The following is a 14,837-nucleotide window of genomic DNA, read 5'->3' as shown; positions in this document are numbered from 1 at the left end:
AATTTTTGTTTGGTTGTTTTTCTGTTTGCTTGTTTGTTTGTTTGGGAAGTGCATGGGCCAGGAAACAAATCCAGTTCTCCTGCATGGCAGGTGAGAATTCCACCACTGTGCTACCCCTTGTACCCCCTACAGATATTCATATGCATACCCTAATAGTTCCTTTCCCATAAGAGTAATATCAATTAGATTGTAAAAAAGCCAAACAGGACCAGAATTGGATTGGGGTGCACTTTAGGTCCTGGTCTTCTCTGCATGTGCAGGGTGGATGAGAGCTGTGTGGGAGGGGGAGAAGGACTCAGGTGTTCAGTGAGCCCCTGCTTGAGCTCTTAAGGAGACCCATGGTCAGAACCATGGGGTGGCCTAGGGATGGGACTTTTGGCATTCAAGATTTGATTCTGGAGTCTGTGGAGGATTTAGGTGGTTGCTGGGCAGTCACGGTCTGTACCTGACCTCAATAAGTAAAGGCCATATGAGGTAAAAAGCGAAAGTGCTGAGAGTAAGGTGGGACTGTGTACTCACTTGTCCCACTGAATGATCTGGTTCTCATCTTTTAGTCTCCGGTTAACTCCTCAACATCAATTGTGTGTGGCCCACCTCTCCAAACACTTCCTACCAGCCCTAACTGTCATACACTCATCATTCCTTAACACAAAATTCCTGACTCTCACACTTGTTCCTGGACAGCTAATGATTCCTTCTCCAACTTTAAATTCTGATCCATTCTCTCCTGCGGGTGTGGTTTCAGGAAAGATGAGATTCCCAGCATGTGTCCCTGGCACAGTTCACATGCAGAGCTGTGGTCCCAGGGCAGAAGCAAAGTGAAGCTAAACCCACGCTTCTACCAAGGGGCCCTGGCCCCACTTTTTGCTCCCAGCAAAGAGCTTGAGATAGAAATGGCCACATGTCAGCACACACTGATTCCTCCTATATACTTCACATTTCTGGTCCACAGTTTTTCTCTGCTAGTATCTTCTTCTTCTCAGGTGAGCAGTATGCAGGAGCTGTCTACTCTTGATGTTCCTCTGGGTATGGGAAATTTATACTTGGCCATGCTTTTTCTAGCTGATGTCCCCTCTCTGTTCCTAGAGAGGCTTTAACGAATAGAAAGAGTGCTCACATGTTATACCCCCTCTTAGACACAGTGTGATGCTCAGATGGACACCAAGCACCTATTGTACAGAAGATTTCTAAGCAAAACTGCATGTAGGCTTCTCTGTAGCATGGATTCTCACCATGAGTTTCTATCTGCTGCTGCATACCCCAATACCCACACTGGTCATTCAATTCTAAGATGTTGACAGAATGACAGAATCCAGGCTCCACCATGCAGTGGTGCATGTCCTTACTCAAATATGCACCACTTGTGCATTCACTGTTCAGTATTCATCAGAAAATGGAGGCAACATAGAGTAGCTCAGGAAATTTGAGATAGAAAACATATCCTCTTTAAAGGGAACTAGGTTCACCCGTGTCCTGTTCTGCTCTGCATCAAGGATGGGCATCATTGCAGTTACACCCTGGGATGCAATGGCTGCTGTCGTGTTCTCACACACCTGGCTGTCTCATGGCCCTTCACGTCCGTATTTTGTATGAACAGTTGATGGGAGGTGGTCAGTCCACTGCTGCCCCACCCTGGTGCCATCCTGATGTTTAAATTCTTCCCACGGACCTGAAGCATTGGAAGTGTATGAAGTCCCATCACTGTGTGTAACTCCACCCTGTCCATCATCTGACAATCAGGTATTGAGGGTGACTTGCAGTGCTGATCTGTCAAGGTCTCCCTGGCATATAATAGGTAAACACTCACTACTGAGCTGCTGTTTCTTGGTCAGGTTTTCCAACACTTCTCTGGTAGCATATGTAAAGTCAGGATTTGTGATGTGAAGGATTGATTATTCTCTTAACATGAACAGCAACTGAGGAAGCCATGGCGGGTGGCCCACTGTTTGCAGTCAGATTTCTGCTTGAGGTTTATCAATTCACACACCCATACACCCTGCTGCCCACTAAACACACATCTCAAGAGACACCACTGTCTTCTCAGGGTTTATATTCAAATATATGCAAAGTTTACTTGGCACTTAGCAATTGTTGCTCCAATGAATTTGGAGGAAACAGCTTTTTGGGTTGGCTTTGGATTTGCTATCACACAGAGCTGATTCGTAAGGCTCTGAATCGTGCAATTATGCAACATAATATGTGTGATGGTGTGAAGCTGTATGTATCCCCAGAGAAGTTATATTCTTAAATTTCATCCATTCTTGTGGTTATAGAAACATTGTTAGTAAGTCTTTTGGTGAGTGGGATATATATTTTTTTATACTGAGAAATATTTACACAATTATACTCCAACAATATTATACAACCAATGGCTCATAATATCATCATATAGTTGTGTATTCTTCACCATGATCATTTTAAGAATATTTATATCACTTCAGAAAAAGAAAGAAAAAAGAAAAAGAAAGGGCCCATAGAGCCCATACTTCTTGCTCCTCCCTTTCATTAGCCCACAATATTTCAACCTAACCAATTTTTACCCTTTAACGCTCACTATTATTTATTTTTATTCTTTTTTTTTACTCATCTGCCATATCCTGGTTAAAAGGAGCATCAGAAACAAGGATTTTACAATCTGACCATCACATTCTAAAAGCTATATATTTATACAGTCTTCTTCAAGAATCAAGGGTACTGGGACACAGTTGAATAGTTTTCTGGTACATCCCACTAGTCATATCAATACACCATAAACTAAAAAGAGATGTCTATATGATGCATAAGAAAAAACTCCTAAATAACCTCTTAACTCTCTTTGAAATCTCTCAGCCACTGAAACTTTGTCTTATTTATATCTTCCCCAATTTAGTCAAGAAGCCTTTCTCATTCCCATGATGCTGGGTACTGGATCATCCCCAGTAATCATGTCCCAGGTTGCCAGGGAGATTTACACCCCTGGGAATCACATCCCAGATAGGGGGTGGGCAGTGGGTTCATCTGACAAGTTGGCTTAGAGAAAGAGGCCATATCTGAGCAATGAAATAGGTTCTCTGGAGGATGATTTTTAGGCATAATTATCAGTAAACTTACCTGCTCCTTTGCAGGAATAAGCTTCATAGGGGTGAGCCCCAAGATTGAGGACTCAGCCTATTGAATTGGTTGTCCCCACTTCTTGCAAGAATATCAGGAATTCCCCAGATGGGGAAGTTGAATGTTTTCTCCTTTCTCTCCAGTCCCCCAAGCATCATTACACTGAAATGCTTATTTATTCTCTGCCCAAATTACTTTGGGATATACCAGGGCATCACACTACTCTGCACAAAGAAACAATATCTCTTGCCCTATTCAAGAGTCCATGTATTCATGGTGTTTAGCTATACTAACCATACAAGTTAAACTAGATATTGTACTACCCAAAATATAAATTTTGCAGCACATAAAACATCTCTCACTTTGTACTTTCACAGAGGTTGAAATTTGAAAATAGGGGCCAAGTCATCCTTCACCCAGTATACTGATTTACCTTAGTCCTATCCAGATCAGCTTCATTCATATCTCTAGATGAAGTCTGACTACTTTTTCAGCTTAACAGTTTCTGAAAGGGGTAGTATGCAACTTTCATAGCTTCAGTGATCTAATACCGAGTCTCAGGTTTCACATAAGTACATAAGATTCAGGTAACAACTGCACTATATACAATAGCTCAGTATCTCAGAATTCAGAAATATCAGTTACAACTCTTAAATATATGTGACTGCTGTAAGAGCTTACAGTAGACCCCAACATGATAACTCATGACCTCAACTCCACTTCTCTGAGTTTGCATATTATAGTCAATCCATATGAGTGAGGCATGGCAATATTTGTCTTTTTCTGACATTTTATTCTACATACTCTTCTTAAGATTCTTTCACCTAGTTGCATGCCTGTAAGTGGGGCTGTATGTTGAGACATGACCTACTTCTTTTAGGGTGGGTATCAATCCTCTTACTGCAATCTTTTATAAGACACAAAGAGAAAGAAGGTGGGGTAATTGATAATATAATTCAATTCACATAAATAATACCACACTATAAATACAGATATATTCTTAAGTGAGACAGACTAGGCACGAAATTGTACCACCTATAAATTCAACTTATGAAAACTTCAGAATCTCACCTAAAGTGTTAAATGTGATAATGGTAGTTGTGCTTGGGCTTTAGTTATGGGAATGGGAAAGGAAACAACTACAGAGTTGCTAGTAAACCAAAATCACTATGTGAAAATTTGTCAAGCTATACACTTATGGATTCTTATGTATATACGTCACTCTTCATTAAAAGATTAAAATACAATGAAAATAAATGCTGTTTGAGGTCCTTCCAGCTGCTGGATCTTGTGAAGACGGGCTTGGGAAGAGCTGGGCTGTGCACAGATCTGAGGGTGGGAACCAGGGAGACACACAGCAAGAAGGAACAAGAAGTACAGGTGTCCTTTCAAAAAGAGTAGAGACAACACACACTCAACCTGGAGAAACTGACACCATGAGGTCAGGAATGGGGAGAACAGAAATGGCCTTACTCACTTATCAGATGGCCATTCTGGGTGAGAAGTCCCCAGCACACAGCACTTCCTCATGCACCACTAGCTTCCATTTGGCAGTCCTTTGCACATATAACATATGACAGTGTCTGTTCTCTCTGAGGCCCACCTTACCCTCCTGCAGATGAAAGCCATGCTGCAAGAATGAGGGGGTGCGGTTTGGCCCAACCGCTAAACTATCGGGGACCCTCTACTCCTCAGCTTCTCACTGCTTGCTAGACGACACTGCGGCACGCAGCAAAGGGGCTCGAGCCGGGGGTCTGGGTCCAAGGGGCGCGCGCAGGAGACCTCGCTGCGGGTCTAAAGGACTGGAGGCCGAGTCAATTAAGGCATGAAGCGAGGTAGCTTTATTGTTGGTAGACGCTTATGCCAGGGCCGCCAGAAGCTAAAGACCAGGAGGCTCAGCGAGCCCTGGATTATATACAGTTTGAGGAGAGGCGGAGTTAGGGCGTGGCCTCCAGGGGAGGGTAGCCAATCACACAGGGAGGATGGATGAGTGACTGTGACCATAGAGATGCTGTTCCTGAGTGTACCCGTAGCAGAGGATGTTGGGTAGGTGGAGGACTAAGGAGAAGGCCAATAGGGTTAAAGAGACAAGACTGCATCATCACTAGTCGCCGGTGAGGCTTGTAATTCAGAGGCTTAGAAGAACCGGATGTGCCAAAATGGCGAGGGAGGGAGAGAAAGAGACTAAGCCACCAGGCCAAGAATAAAATTATGCCACAAGGGGGGAGTCAATAACGTGGTCTGTAGACTAGCTGAGGAACCCCAGGGAACTCCACACCCATAATCTGTCTGCCTGTTCATGAATCTCCTTTCCTTTGTCATCCTCTCTTCTCCTCTCCTGCTTCCCTTCTCATCCTCTTCTTTTCCTCCCAGCCCTGCTCTCCCTCCACATCCTCATGTTCCCACCTCCAGTTCTCTTCCACCCTGCCTCATACCCCCATCAATGTCTTCAGGGAGCACACCCCAGCCAGTTCTATTCCACAGGATTGGGGGGGGGGGCAGCTGTACTCCAGGGGTTGGGAGGCAGGTACAGATGATGCAGCTAAATGAAAGCAGCAAGAGACAAAGTCCACACAGAAATGACTGCAATTACACAAAATATGCAGAGTAGGTGAACACACAGAGACAAAAAAAAAGAGTTTAGAAGTCACTGGGGCATGAAAGAAAAGAGGTGGGGCCAAGAGACTCCAACAGCTATACGGTTTCTTTTTCAGATGATGACAATGTTCTGGAATTTGATAGTGGTGGTGATTGAACAACCTTGTGCTTATACAAAAGCCCACTAAGTTGTACAACTTAAAAGACTGATTTTTATATTATGTGAAAGATATCTCAATTTAAAAACAACAAATCTATAGTGCAGCATCTTAGATTGTTTGTCTGCAAAAGAAGTTTAGACAGCATGTAAATGAGAGAAATTCTTGTCCACAATGTGTTATTCTTGAAAGCAACTCAGGAACTCTCTGAGTGCAGACAATTGGAGGGGTCTGATGAGTTGCTTCTGTCCTAGATGTGACTGTACATCTGCCCAGAGTGGTCTCTGCTCTCTCTCTCCTTTTCTCTCCTTTAGAAGGATGCTCCACCACTGGATTTCAAAGAAGCACATCTTTTGTAAAATATGGTTCTATTGACTGGTCACTGGCAGACAGGACTTTCAGGTGACAACATACAACCCACTACATCTGACATCTATCCTCCTGAAATTCACATCCATCCAATGTGTAAGGTACACTAACCCCATCCCTGCATCCATAAAAGTCTAAACCCATTAGATGATCAAATCTGAAATCCAAAATCTAAGCCAAATATTGTTAGTTTAAAGAGCCAGTGATCTCATCATATAAATCATATATGGATATGATACATTCCAGGGACAAAATACCACTTAACCGCTGGATCAGGGACCATAAAAAAAAAATCCCCAGTAATCTCCCAAACAAAATGGTGGGAAAGGCATTGGATAGTCACTAGTTTTCCAAAATGGAGAAATTGGAAGAAACAAAGGGAGATTAATTACAGGTCGGGTGAAATTCTTTCATTTCTATGTGTCCCAGATCTGGGAATAGTCCTCCATGGCTCTTGGCTCTGCCTTATGGACCCATGGCAGCATCAGCTCTGTAGAACAGCTCCTCTGAGATATTCTTCTTTTGATCAAGGGATTTACTATGTCTGTACCTTAGTAGCTTCACCACCTGCAATCTGCTGCAAAATTTTAAGAGCTCAATAAGCTTCTTTTCCCTTGTCTAGACCCTGTCCATTTCAATTCAAGCTATCAGGGAGGAAGGACTATCCATAGGAGGGGACCTTGGCTTGACCTGAATGTGATGATGGGAGGCAGGTGATGGCAGCTCAGCTGAGCATAGGAAAGAAGCTTCCTCAGGTAGCCCTCTATCCCCCTTGCTGTCCTCCCTGCTTCCCCTGAACAACACAAGAAAGTTTCAAAGGAAAGAACCACCCAACTGACTTTGAGACATTAGAGGCCCTGATGGCTACTATTCCCATGGATAACTCTGCTGTACCCCACCAGCAGTTGTCCCAAATTTCAGTGGGTTTCCACCACATTTGCAGCAGACAGTGTTGTGGGGAGATATCTATTATGGTGGGGAAGTCTCTTGAGTTGTGTGAACAGTGTATGAGCTGATGAGGAACAACCATGTGGTCATCCTGACAGAAAAGGCCATTGGCCTCATGCATGTGGGAGGAGGAGGGACACCTTAAGCCCCATCTCCTCCTTTACATGCCCTCCAATGTGCTGTCCCTGATCTCTGGAATGACAGACATCCAGTCACAATACTCTTAGGCTTAGTCAATTGTCCACATTAGACAAGGAAGCTGACTACCTGAGAAGACGACAGCAGAGCAAGAGCTGCCATGTGCCTGGACCCTAAGAGCTGCAGCCAGCACTGATGGCTTGGATTAAGGCTTCAGGTGGGGTTTTAGGAGGAGACCAGCCCTGCTGTGTCAACCACTCAGTGTGTCAACAGAATCCAACCTGGAAACAGATGTGGACAGGCCTTAGACACCCAAGAGAAGAACACAAAGACCACACGTAAGGAGGCACTGAAGGGATTGGCAGGAAAGGGGAGCTTAGGGGTAAAGGCAGGCAGCCTACCAGAGCAGAGGGGCCTTCAAGAGACAAGCCAGGCACTTCAGAGTCCATCTCCAGCCCTACACAAAGGGCCTGGCATTGCACCTCAGTCTCCATTTTTATGGCACATTGTACTTAAAGGGACACTCCTAACATCTATGTTCTAATTTGCTAGCTTCCAGAAAGCAATATACCAGAAACTGAATGGCTTTAAAAAAGGGGAATCTAATAAGTTGCTACTTTACCGTTCTAAGACTGTGGAAATGTTCAAATTAAAACAAGACAATAGAAATGTCCCATCTAAGGCATCCAGGGAAAGAATCATTGGTTGCAGAAGGCCAATGCTGTTCAGGGTTTCTCTCTCAACTGGTAAGGCATATGGGGAAGATGGCGATGTCTGCAGGCTTTCTCTACAAGCTTCTTGTTTCCTGAAGGTCCCTGAGGGGCATTTTCGTTCTTCATCTCCCAGGGTCTGTGGCAGTATGGACTCTCTGCTTTGGGGCTTCTTCATCATTTTTGAGTTTTCTACAAAATGCTTCCTCTTTTAAAGATTCCAGTAAACTAACCAAGACCCACCCAGAATTGGTGGAGTCACCTTCTCTCTAATGAAAGATTAATATCCAAAACTGGGTGAGTCACAACTCCATGGACATAACCTAATCAAGCTTCCAGCCTACATTATTGAATAGGGATTAAAAGATATGGTTGCTCCCACAAGATCGATTAGTATTAAAACATGGCTTTTCTAGAGTACATAAATTCCTTCAAACTAGTATAATCCCCATGTAAAGACATCCAGACTCTTTCTCTGACTGGATGGTTCCAGGGTACAGAGAGGACCCAAGTAACATGTGGGCAGCTATTAACTCAGGATCCTTTGAAATGGGCAAAGTCTAAGCCTTCTCTGCTCTCATGTGCCACCTGCTTCCAATGGTGAGCCATTTAATCTTACATTAGTCACCCCTTGCTAAGGGTGCCTCAGGCAGTTATTAAGAAAGGGGGATGCAATCTACGTCCTTGATCAGGGCTTTGTCCATCACGCATTTGATCATGTGCTCTACCAGGAGCTTGAGATAAAGGCAGGCTGGATGTCATACTCAAGGAATGGGTGTGGATGATGAGGGTACTGTTATTCCAGAACTAGTGAGCTAAAGCCAGCTACCAACAGAAAGTTGGATGTGTTCCTGTACTCCAGGGGGACCACGGAAAGTGGAAAGGTGCTGAATGACTATCAGCACTCCAGAAAGAATAAGAGGAAGCATAACAAAACATCTGGAGACTATCATGGGCTTTTATCTCTTTCTGTATACTAGAATTACTCTTGGAACGCCATTGGCTAATCAGCATACCTTGGTTACAAATGGAGAGGATGGACACACCAGCCTGGAACTGAGGGATTTCAGAGATCCACAGTTGTTGCAGGGCAGAGATGGGGCTGAGGTCAGGTATTGCAAACCTGGCCCTAGCTCCTTGGGCACAGTATTCTCTTTTTCACTGGAAGGCGCCCTGGACAGGAGGGAGAGGAGCAGTCTGTGACCATCCTGGGGCTGGTGAATGTATGCCTTCGTTGCCAACCCTGGTAAAGCTGAGACATTCATATGAGGGGTGTGGATCCCTGAAGGCTCATTTCTTACTTGGATTCATTGATCAGCCTTTTCCATTCCTTTCTCTCCTACCTATTCCCTCCCCAGTCCCTCCTACATAAAATGGTAGGAGCCTAAAGAAAGCAGATTTGGAAAGCATTCCTGCATCACTTATGGACCATAGAACATTAGGTAGGTCACTTCACCCTTTATAGCCCATGAAGTGAACAGACAAAATGACATTATGGCTGGAAGCCCTCTCTGCGCACTGATCTTGTTGAACAGCTGCATGACTGTTACCCTGTGACTTCCAGTCAGCATGGTCCACCAAGGAAGCCACCAAAGCTCCCAAAGTGTTCCAAGAGGACAAGGAGGTCAGCCTCCTTATGCACGGGGGAGGCTCAGGTATCATGGCTTGGGCGGGGGCAGGGCAGTTGCCCCCTAAGCTTCCTCTAGCACTGTGGTATGGCAACTTTGATGAGACACTGTGGACCATGGACCCCTGATCACCCAATCACTCCAAGTTGCAGTGGTCCCAACTCCTTGTATTCCATTCTATCATTTCTAGTTAAGACACCTTCCCCAGCATCCTCCTCTTCAACCTATGTTTAAGCTTCAGAGAAGCCTTCTACATCCTGGGACCAGGCCTAGCCCTTGTCCACTTCAGAGCCCCCAACCTGCATTGCTATTCACTGGAACCCACCCATCTCCTCAGGTTCTTCTGCAAAGCACAGACTTTGGGTTCAGGTTGCTGAAGGTTGAAACCCAAAGCTGGACAATGTCATTCCCATATGGCAGGATCCAAGACACTCAGACTTCTGGAGTCCAAACTGAAGAGTGTGATTCAAATAGTAGGAGCCTGTGTTGTGTTTACAGTAGGGAAGCTGTTGTCTCCTGAAGTGCTTGGACTGGGAGGTCAACCTGACCCTGTGAACAGAACAAGGGACTAGGTCTTAGTCAGAATAATAAGAGGGAAAACTAAATGTGAACCCAGGGTGAAGGCTGGGTGTGCTCACTGAAAGCTGTAGGACATGAGTGATTTTGCTGTTTGATCATCTGTAATTGTGACCAAGTCACTGAGTGTTCTGGAGGGGCACCTGAACATCAGAGAGTGTCACCAAACTCTATTATAAAGTTAACTGGCTAGTTTGGCCCCCATAATGGGCCCCCTCCTGCCCTTATGATAGAGAGAGGATTGACTAAAGGGCGCTGGTCCCACCTGTGAATAAATAGCAGGAGGGAAGGAGGGGAAGGGCCCAGCATGCCTTCATCCCAGCCAAGAGCCACAGGCCTCTACCCATCTCCAGGTCTTCCAATAGGAACACACCTGTCTCCATGATCTTTGTGAGCACATTCTTACATAGTTCCCCATCCAAGCAGCCATTTGCCTTTGGAAAACTGATGCTCAGGGACATGCAGGAACAGCCCTAGGCCTCTGAGTTATGCAGAGTACAAAAGATAGATTAGGGCTACTCCTTACTGGGCCAGGGTGCAACCTGCCCTGTGGTTTATTTGAGAATGAGGTCCCTCCAATCCTTGGATCCCTGTTTAGACCTCTCCCTTGTGGGACACTTCTTTTTGGAAACTCCACTTGGGCCCAGTTGGCCCCACCATGCTTTTCTGGAGCAACTGGAGCCAGAGTAGAGTCATGAAGATGCAACTTTCACCCCCTAATATTAGCATCTGTCTCCACATTTTGAGCTGGCCAGAGGCTTCCCAGATCATCTCCTTTATTCATTCAGCAACTATGACCCAAGATCCTTCCCTTTACCAAGCTCTATGTTAGGTCCCAACTATGGAACTGAAGAATGGCCAGACCCCTGCCCACCAGCAGCTCACATTCTGGAAGGGCAGAGGACAGTAGCATGGAAGCCATTACCAGTGACAGAAAAAAGCAAGCACTATAGTGAGAAGTAAGCAAGCACTGAGAGGAGGGTTCTGGGAGCACAAGGGGTCACAGTGAGGGACCCTTATGCTGTTGCTAGAATATCAGGAGGAAGCCAGCCCTGCACAGATCTAGGAAACGTGTGCCTGGGAGAGGCACAACGGGAACAGAGGCAGAGGTAGAGGCAGAGGCAGAGTGAGTTTGGCCAGGGAGGAGATTAGAAAAGGGGCGGCATGGGTGAGCAGACTTGAGAGGGGATGAGGGGAGGAAGGGAGGAAGGCGGCATCAGGTCCTGAACTTATGGATCACAAGTGATAAAATTATGCCAAAATCTGGTGGTTCAATACTGGAAATATTTATTATTGTCACACAATTTCTCTGGACTGGGACTCAGAGTGCAAATTACTTGGGTGTCTCTGCATGCAGAACTCTCAAGTGACTGGCTGGTGCTATGGTCACAACTAAGGCTCAACTTGGGAGCATTTGCCTCCAAGACAGTCACAGGGATTGGCAAGTTTTCATATTTGTGAGAATATTGTTAGACAGATAGAGAGCTCATGCATAGGAGAGAGTGATGATGATGATAGTAAAACAATAAAACAATGTGCAACTAAATCTTAGGAGTGACAATCTATAATTTAGCCATATTGTCTTGTCTAGAAGGCAGTCACTAGTCCAGGACACACTTCAAGGGGTGTTATACTAGGCTCCTTAGAAACAGAAGTGGGGTCATTGAGAACCAGAGCACAGGCTGCTGACCACAGAAGTGGGAAGGAGCACCCGCACTTGAGTCTAAATATAGTGGGCAAAATCAGGAAGGCTCCTTGCCACAGTAACAATATATAAATATCATCCAGTTTCAACTTCCTTATGGTACAGACAGAGACATAAAACCAGAGATAACGTGACTTACCTAAGATCATGGGTCATATCCAGCTTTGTTTTGAGTTGTATTCAGTGTTTCTTCCATCCCCTTATTATAATATTTCTTGACTATATTTGGGCCTTAGCTACTTGTGAAACAAGCATATGGGTTTTCCCATATACTTTCTGACCCCATATACTTTCCATATGGTGTTCCCCAGAAGTAGATGCTAGAAAGAACCATATTTTGTCAGAGAAGACAGTGAGAAAATGCAATGACTATCATAAGGAAACTGATATGAAGGAGTAACCAGGTCAGAACCCAGGCCGGTCTCCTCCTAGAGGGGCCATAAGTGCCCCAGGCCTTCTCATTTAGTTGTGGGGAAGGACACATAGGCAAGACTGTGGGCAGTCCACAGATGACATGAGGTAGGAACATGAGCTGTGAGAAGATCAGAGTGGCCTGTGTGGAGTGTTCTTATTCATTGAGAGGGCCCAGGTAAGGAGACCTAAAAGGTGACCTCACATCCTTGGTGATAGAGCCCAACAGAATGTGGAAACCTGGTAACCAGGCTCCCTGATTCCAGACAGCCCCCCTACCTGCCTTACTTGGGAGACTCTGGAGAGAACAGGAGGTTCACCTGCAACCTTGCTCATTCTTGAGACTTATGTTGCAGAGCTAGGAATGAGAGCCTTCTCCAGCACTGGTAATGGTTCTCAACCTCCAGCCATGCAGACAGCAGTTGCAACAATGAGGGCCAGATAACTTTCCAAAAGCTGAAAGCAGCCACATCTCCATCAGTATCACCAGTTCCTCAGCTGGAAGTTGCTTCAGCGCTACCTTCAGTGCCAACTACACATGTATCAAGTGTCCATTATGGAGCTGCAACCTGCTCCTTGAACATTCATAGCACTGGCTCTAGGGTGGGAGGCAGGTTTGCCACCACCAGTGGCACTAGCACTAGGGTTCAAATCTGCATGAGGACCATCTATACTACCAGAGTCTTCCTGCCCCTTGCTTGAGACATCATAATATGGGCTAAGTGAGGAGAAAGGTAACCACTTGGCATTCCGCCCTGAAATGATGAAAAGCAGTTATACCGATGGATGTGGTGAACACCTGGCCTCAGCAGGAGCCACCTCCAGTGTAGCAGATTGTGAGATGATCTCTATGCACTTGAGGAAAACATAGTTCTCTTACCTGCTAGCCTTGGGCACTGGGTTACTCAAAGGCTGGGCACTCTCAGGGGCAGAGCACCTTCCTCAGCTGCCTGAGTGCCTGCTGAAATCACAGGGCCCTGGCTTGGGTCCTGGAGGATGATGGGATCTGAGCTGGAGCAGGCAGGTCTGGGTGACACCCCCCCTTCTCCACAAAGGCAGTTGAAGAAGGTGATGTTCTATCACTGTCTGGACTCCATCTGGTTCCAGTTCAACAAGAAGGGCAAGGAGCACCTAGCAGCCGCCATCAATGCCAACATTACCCTATTCAACCATGTGCTCAACTGTGTCATCACTACCTGCCTTGGAGGCCAGAGCACAGAGGCCCCAGATAGGGCCATGGGAGCTGAGAACTGGACACAGGTGGCCAGGGTACACTGCATGGGCCATGTCAGGTTGTAAGGACATAAGGTATGATATGTTCTGTTCCTGCCATCCTAGAAAGGTCTTTCTAGTGGATGAGAAGGACAGACACCTACCTGCACAGGTCAGAAGATCAGATATTCAATGGCAAAGAGGACTGGGGATAGTGGACATAGAGGCTGAGTCTTGCCCAGAGAATGCCTTGCTGAGGCAGCTCTGAAAAGAGGGAAGGAAGGGACAACTTGACTGGCCTAGAGGAGGTAATGTGATTGGCTGGTCCTAGGAGCATCAACACGGCAAGATATGAAGATGTGAGGTATTTGGCAGGTGCATGAAGACACAAAAAGATCACTGAAGGGCAGCTGCTGCAACTCAGATGCAGAGGATATGGGTACCCCAAGTTGGTCGCCATGAGGACATGAACTGTGGTCAGATCCTAGATAGGACGTGTGGGTGGGGCAACCCAAAGTTCCTACCTCACCCAGGCTGGCCAACTGCCATGTGTTACACACCTCTCCCATGCTGCATTTCTCTTCCTGCCAGCAGCTAACCTGGATGTCACTTGTAGGAACTTTTCCCTGAGTCCTGCCTTGTTCTGGTCTTCATCATTGAGGCATCATGGGGGCTGGGCTGTGCTGACCACTTCAAACCAGGGCAATCTTGTTTTGTAGTTTCTTGTCTCTAGGGCATCTTCCTCTCTGACAACCAGGCTTAGACAAGATGGTCTCTGTTGTGTGATTCTCTGATACCAATATACTGGAGGAACAGATTTGGGGAAGGGGCACGCCGTGAAGGCATACAGTTTCCTGTGATTGCATGGGAGAAAGTGGCAGAGACAGGCCTAGGTTTCTCTTATCCCTCCCTACCCTCTGATGCATGGTCATGGTTTCTATCTTGATCCCTGGAAACCATCTGAGCTTTGTAGGCTGAGAATCTAAGGGAAATGGTTCAGTCTATAGGACAGGTGTAGGAACTCCAAAGTGGGAAACAACCTCAAGACAGAGGTGTAGGTTCATGTTGAAGATGGTGGAAAAGTGATTGTAAACGGCCACACTCATCCATGAGGTTTGCTCAGATAAGCATGAGAATGTAGCAACGTCCATAATATGTGGGCATGACCTAAGGCTAGCAACCATGCTGCTCAATACTGAGGTGACTCAGAACACAGGGTCTCTGGTGGCTATACTATGGTACAGTCAGCTTTAAGTCCTATGCCCTTATAGCCTGACCCTTAAACCACACCAGC

At 45.9% G+C, this 14,837-nt stretch overlaps 1 protein-coding gene across 1 annotated transcript in view; it reads right to left on the bottom strand.

Moving 5' to 3' along the window:
- LOC143664218 (olfactory receptor 14C36-like) overlaps positions 1-12,545 on the bottom strand; it is a 55,139-nt gene extending 42,594 nt beyond the window's left edge. Inside the window, exons 1-4 of the mRNA XM_077137882.1 lie at positions 12,060-12,545; positions 9,965-10,188; positions 9,028-9,184; positions 4,568-4,720 (exon numbers count right to left, since the gene is read on the bottom strand). The gene's annotated coding sequence lies outside the window, so the exon portion shown is untranslated. The remainder of the gene's footprint in view (positions 1-4,567; positions 4,721-9,027; positions 9,185-9,964; positions 10,189-12,059) is intronic.
- Between the last annotated feature and the right edge of the window lie 2,292 nt (positions 12,546-14,837).

The sequence above is a fragment of the Tamandua tetradactyla genome, chromosome 20, assembly GCF_023851605.1.
Source record: "Tamandua tetradactyla isolate mTamTet1 chromosome 20, mTamTet1.pri, whole genome shotgun sequence".
NCBI classification, from domain to species: Eukaryota; Metazoa; Chordata; class Mammalia; order Pilosa; family Myrmecophagidae; genus Tamandua; species Tamandua tetradactyla.
This window is presented reverse-complemented; position numbering and strand designations above follow the sequence as displayed.